The sequence below is a fragment of the Oncorhynchus gorbuscha genome, unplaced genomic scaffold (genome assembly GCF_021184085.1).
Source record: "Oncorhynchus gorbuscha isolate QuinsamMale2020 ecotype Even-year unplaced genomic scaffold, OgorEven_v1.0 Un_scaffold_3532, whole genome shotgun sequence".
Taxonomy (NCBI): domain Eukaryota; kingdom Metazoa; phylum Chordata; class Actinopteri; order Salmoniformes; family Salmonidae; genus Oncorhynchus; species Oncorhynchus gorbuscha.
In genome coordinates, this window is record NW_025747747.1 from 41,305 (window position 1) to 47,337 (window position 6,033).

Here is a 6,033-nt window from a genome sequence, read left to right on the forward strand (position 1 = left end):
TCATATGTTATATGAACAACATGTTATTGAATGTGACTTGACTCCACCCAGTTAGCTATATGAACAACATGTTATTGAATGTGACTTGACTACACCCAGTTAGCTATATGAACAACATGTTATTGAATGTGACTTGACTACACCCAGTTAGCTATATGAACAACATGTTATAATGTGACTTGACTACACCCAGTTAGCTATATGAACAACATGTTATTGAATGTGACTTGACTCCACCCAGTTAGCTATATGAACAACATGTTATAATGTGACTTGACTCCACCCAGTTAGCTATATGAACAACATGTTATTGAATGTGACTTGACTACACCCAGTTAGCTATATGGACAACATGTTATAATGTGACTTGACTCCACCCAGTTAGCTATATGAACAATATGTTATAATGTGACTTGACTACACCCAGTTAGCTATATGAACAACATGTTATAATGTGACTTGACTACACCCAGTTAGCTATATGAACAACATGTTATTGAATGTGACTTGACTCCACCCAGTTAGCTATATGAACAATATGTTATAATGTGACTTGACTACACCCAGTTAGCTATATGAACAACATGTTATTGAATGTGACTTGACTACACCCAGTTAGCTATATGAACAACATGTTATAATGTGACTTGACTCCACCCAGTTAGCTATATGAACAACATGTTATAATGTGACTTGACTCCACCCAGTTAGCTATATGAACAACATGTTATAATGTGACTTGACTCCACCCAGTTAGCTATATGAACAACATGTTATTGAATGTGACTTGACTACACCCAGTTAGCTATATGAACAACATGTTATTGAATGTGACTTGACTCCACCCAGTTAGCTATATGAACAATATGTTATAATGTGACTTGACTACACCCAGTTAGCTATATGAACAACATGTTATTGAATGTGACTTGACTACACCCAGTTAGCTATATGAACAACATGTTATAATGTGACTTGACTCCACCCAGTTAGCTATATGAACAACATGTTATAATGTGACTTGACTCCACCCAGTTAGCTATATGAACAATATGTTATAATGTGACTTGACTACACCCAGTTAGCTATAAGAACAACATGTTATAATGTGACTTGACTACACCCAGTTAGCTATATGAACCATATGTTATAATGTGACTTGACTCCACCCAGTTAGCTATATGAACAATATGTTATAATGTGACTTGACTCCACCCAGTTAGCTATAAGAACAACATGTTATAATGTGACTTGACTACACCCAGTTAGCTATATGAACCATATGTTATAATGTGACTTGACTACACCCAGTTAGCTATAAGAACAACATGTTATAATGTGACTTGACTACACCCAGTTAGCTATATGAACAATATGTCATAATGTGACTTGACTACACCCAGTTAGCTATATGAACAACATGTTATAATGTGACTTGACTACACCCAGTTAGCTATATGAACAACATGTTATAATGTGACTTGACTACACCCAGTTAGCTATATGAACAACATGTTATTGAATGTGACTTGACTACACCCAGTTAGCTATATGAACAACATGTTATAATGTGACTTGACTACACCCAGTTAGCTATATGAACAACATGTTATAATGTGACTTGACTACACCCAGTTAGCTATATGAACAACATGTTATTGAATGTGACTTGACTCCACTCAGTTAGCTATATGAACAACATGTTATAATGTGACTTGACTACACCCAGTTAGCTATATGAACAACATGTTATAATGTGACTTGACTACACCCAGTTAGCTATATGAACAATATGTTATAATGTGACTTGACTACACCCAGTTAGCGCCATTTTGTATGATTGAACTGTCACGTAGCTGTCCCAGGTGAAATGGACTGTTAGATCTGAGTATTTTACTGTCATTCATTATACTAAAATAACACCAGACATTTCTCTACACACTTTACAATAATCACTGGGAAGAGTCTTACCTTGTAGCCTGAATTCACAACCAGAACATGTCAAGTCATTGAGATATTTTCCGTTGTGCTGAGAGAGAACCTTCCTGATGACAAGTGTCTCTGTATCTATGTTCTAGGTTCAGTTGATCTTTGGATGTAATAATATCTGGTCAAAGTCTCGTGACACAACACCATAGTATATCATAAACATAACAGCAGTTGGCCAGTAAAGGCCATGGAATACTATAAAACAGGGTTGGTCAACTAGGTTTGGCTTCGGGACAATTGTTTTCTGAGTTAAAGTCAGTGGGTCAGAACATAATTATCATATAATATTAGCACAGTGAAGAGGTCTACACTACAAATGGACATAATTATCATATAATATTAGCACAGTGAAGAGGTCTACACTACAAATGGACATAATTATCATATAATATTAGCACAGTGAAGAGGTCTACACTACAAATGGACATAATTAACATATAATATTAGCACAATGAATAGGTTTACACTACAAATGGAACAACATTTTAACACATTTGATAAGTACATAGTACATTCAGTGACAATATTTTTATTAAGTTCATAAAATCAGCAAAATCTCTACTAAATTATAAATCTTTGTTTATTTCTCTGTGTGTTGATTGGTGGGGAAAAACAGCTCTAGTCCACACTACTTTTTACACTGGAACCCAGTGTACTGGTGGAGCAGCACAGGGGAACTCAGTGTACTGGTGGAGGTGCACAGGGGAACCCAGTGTACTGGTGGAGCAGCACAGGGGAACCCAGTGTACTGGTGGAGGGGCACAGGGGAACCCAGTATACTGGTGGAGGGGCACAGGGGAACCCAGTGTACTGGTGGAGCAGCACAGGGGAACCCAGTGTACTGGGGGAGAGGCACAGGGGAACCCAGTGTACTGGTGGAGGGGCACAGGGGAACCCAGTGTACTGGTGGAGGGGCACAGGGGAACCCAGTGTACTGGTGGAGGGGCACAGGGGAACCCAGTGTACTGGTGGAGGGGCACAGGGGAACCCAGTGTACTGGTGGAGGGGCACAGGGAACCCAGTGTACTGGTGGAGAGGCACAGGGGAACCCAGTGTACTGGGGGAGAGGCACAGGGGAACCCAGTGTACTGGGGGAGAGGCACAGGGGAACCCAGTGTACTAAGGGAGGGGCACAGGGGAACCCAGTGTACTGGGGGAGAGGCACAGGGGAACCCAGTGTACTGGGGGAGAGGCACAGGGGAACCCAGTGTACTGGGGGAGAGGCACAGGGGAACCCAGTGTACTGGTGGAGTGGCACAGGGGAACCCAGTGTACTGGTGGAGCAGCACAGGGGAACCCAGTGTACTGGGGGAGTGGCACAGGGGAACCCAGTGTACTGGGGGAGAGGCACAGGGGAACCCAGTGTACTGGGGGAGAGGCACAGGGGAACCCAGTGTACTGGGGCTGCAGGTCAAACAGACACCGGATGAACACAAGAGGGCTGAGCAGGAGCAGATGTGACAGATGGCAAGAGAACATGTCGCTCTCAAAAAGTAGCAAAAGAAAGGTGGATAAGGAAAATGGAAGTTTCAGGGAAGAACGGACAGAGAAATATGCATTCATCTAACCATCTATCTCCTAACAGACAGAGAGATATGCATTCATCTAACCATCTATCTCCTAACAGACAGAGAGATATGCATTCATCTAACCATCTATCTCCTAACAGACAGAGAGATATGCATTCATCTAACCATCTATCTCCTAACAGACAGAGAGATATGCATTCATCTAACCATCTATCTCCTAACAGACAGAGAGATATGCATTCATCTAACCATCTATCTCCTAACAGACAGAGTGATATGCATTCATCTAACCATCTATCTCCTAACAGACAGAGAGATATGCATTCATCTAACCATCTATCTCCTAACAGACAGAGAGATATGCATTCATCTAACCATCTATCTCCTAACAGACAGAGAGATATGCATTCATCTAACCATCTATCTCCTAACAGACAGAGTGATATGCATTCATCTAACGATCTATCTCCAAACAGACTGATAGAGGAATTCTAAATTCCTATGTATTTTGTAGCCAAAACCTAATTCGCTTCTAGTTCATTAATGAGGTATAAATTCATTAATTATGCATGAAGTAGATTGAGACCAGTCTTAAAAGCCAGGTAAACAGCGTTTATTCAAGTGAGTACTGACCCAAAATACAAATTTCCACAGGTTATAAACTGGAAATGACATCATCAGTTTCCCGCCCTCTCTCCGATTCTCACAAGGACCCATTGTTTTTAGGTCCGGAACTCTTCTTCTACTCCCCTCATAAAACTACATTCCAAACTGTCCAAAAGATATACTTTTCTCCACTAATGGAACACGACCCAAACATTCTTATCTGTCTGAAAAGCTATAGCATCTCTCCCCCATCTCTCCCCCTTAATAATGTGACTTGACTCCACCCAGTTAGCTATATGAACAATATGTTATAATGTGACTTGACTCCACCCAGTTAGCTATATGAACAATATGTTATAATGTGACTTGACTACACCCAGTTAGCTATATGAACAACATGTTATAATGTGACTTGACTCCACCCAGTTAGCTATATGAACAATATGTTATAATGTGACTTGACTCCACCCAGTTAGCTATATGAACAACATGTTATAATGTGACTTGACTCCACCCAGTTAGCTATATGAACAACATGTTATAATGTGACTTGACTACACCCAGTTAGCTACATGAACAACATGTTATTGAATGTGACTTGACTCCACCCAGTTAGCTATATGAACAACATGTTATTGAATGTGACTTGACTACACCCAGTTAGCTATATGAACAATATGTTATAATGTGACTTGACTCCACCCAGTTAGCTATATGAACAATATGTTATAATGTGACTTGACTACACCCAGTTAGCTATATGAACAACATGTTATAATGTCACTTGACTACACCCAGTTAGCTATATGAACAATATGTTATAATGTGACTTGACTCCACCCAGTTAGCTATATGAACAATATGTTATAATGTGACTTGACTACACCCAGTTAGCTATATGAACAATATGTTATAATGTGACTTGACTACACCCAGTTAGCTACATGAACAACATGTTATAATGTGACTTGACTCCACCCAGTTAGCTATATGAACAATATGTTATAATGTGACTTGACTCCACCCAGTTAGCTATATGAACAATATGTTATAATGTGACTTGTCTACACCCAGTTAGCTATATGAACAATATGTTATAATGTGACTTGACTCCACCCAGTTAGCTATATGAACAATATGTTATAATGTGACTTGACTACACCCAGTTAGCTATATGAACAACATGTTATAATGTCACTTGACTCCACCCAGTTAGCTATATGAACAATATGTTATAATGTGACTTGACTACACCCAGTTAGCTACATGAACAACATGTTATAATGTGACTTGACTCCACCCAGTTAGCTATATGAACAATATGTTATAATGTGACTTGACTCCACCCAGTTAGCTATATGAACAATATGTTATAATGTGACTTGACTCCACCCAGTTAGCTATATGAACAATATGTTATAATGTGACTTGACTCCACCCAGTTAGCTATATGAACAATATGTTATAATGTGACTTGACTCCACCCAGTTAGCTATATGAACAATATGTTATAATGTCACTTGACTCCACCCAGTTAGCTATATGAACAATATGTTATAATGTGACTTGACTCCACCCAGTTAGCTATATGAACAATATGTTATAATGTCACTTGACTCCACCCAGTTAGCTATATGAACAATATGTTATAATGTGACTTGACTACACCCAGTTAGCTATATGAACAATATGTTATAATGTGACTTGACTCCACCCAGTTAGCTATATGAACAATATGTTATAATGTGACTTGACTCCACCCAGTTAGCTATATGAACAATATGTTATAATGTGACTTGACTACACCCAGTTAGCTATATGAACAATATGTTATAATGTGACTTGACTACACCCAGTTAGCTATATGAACAACATGTTATTGAATGTAACTTGACTCCACCCAGTTAGC

General features: G+C 39.3%; 1 protein-coding gene across 1 annotated transcript in view; it reads right to left on the reverse strand.

Moving 5' to 3' along the window:
- The window catches only part of LOC124027854, a 38,369-nt gene extending 35,943 nt beyond the window's left edge, over positions 1-2,426 (reverse strand). The window contains exon 1 of the mRNA XM_046340104.1: positions 1,972-2,426. The gene's annotated coding sequence lies outside the window, so the exon portion shown is untranslated. The remainder of the gene's footprint in view (positions 1-1,971) is intronic.
- Between the last annotated feature and the right edge of the window lie 3,607 nt (positions 2,427-6,033).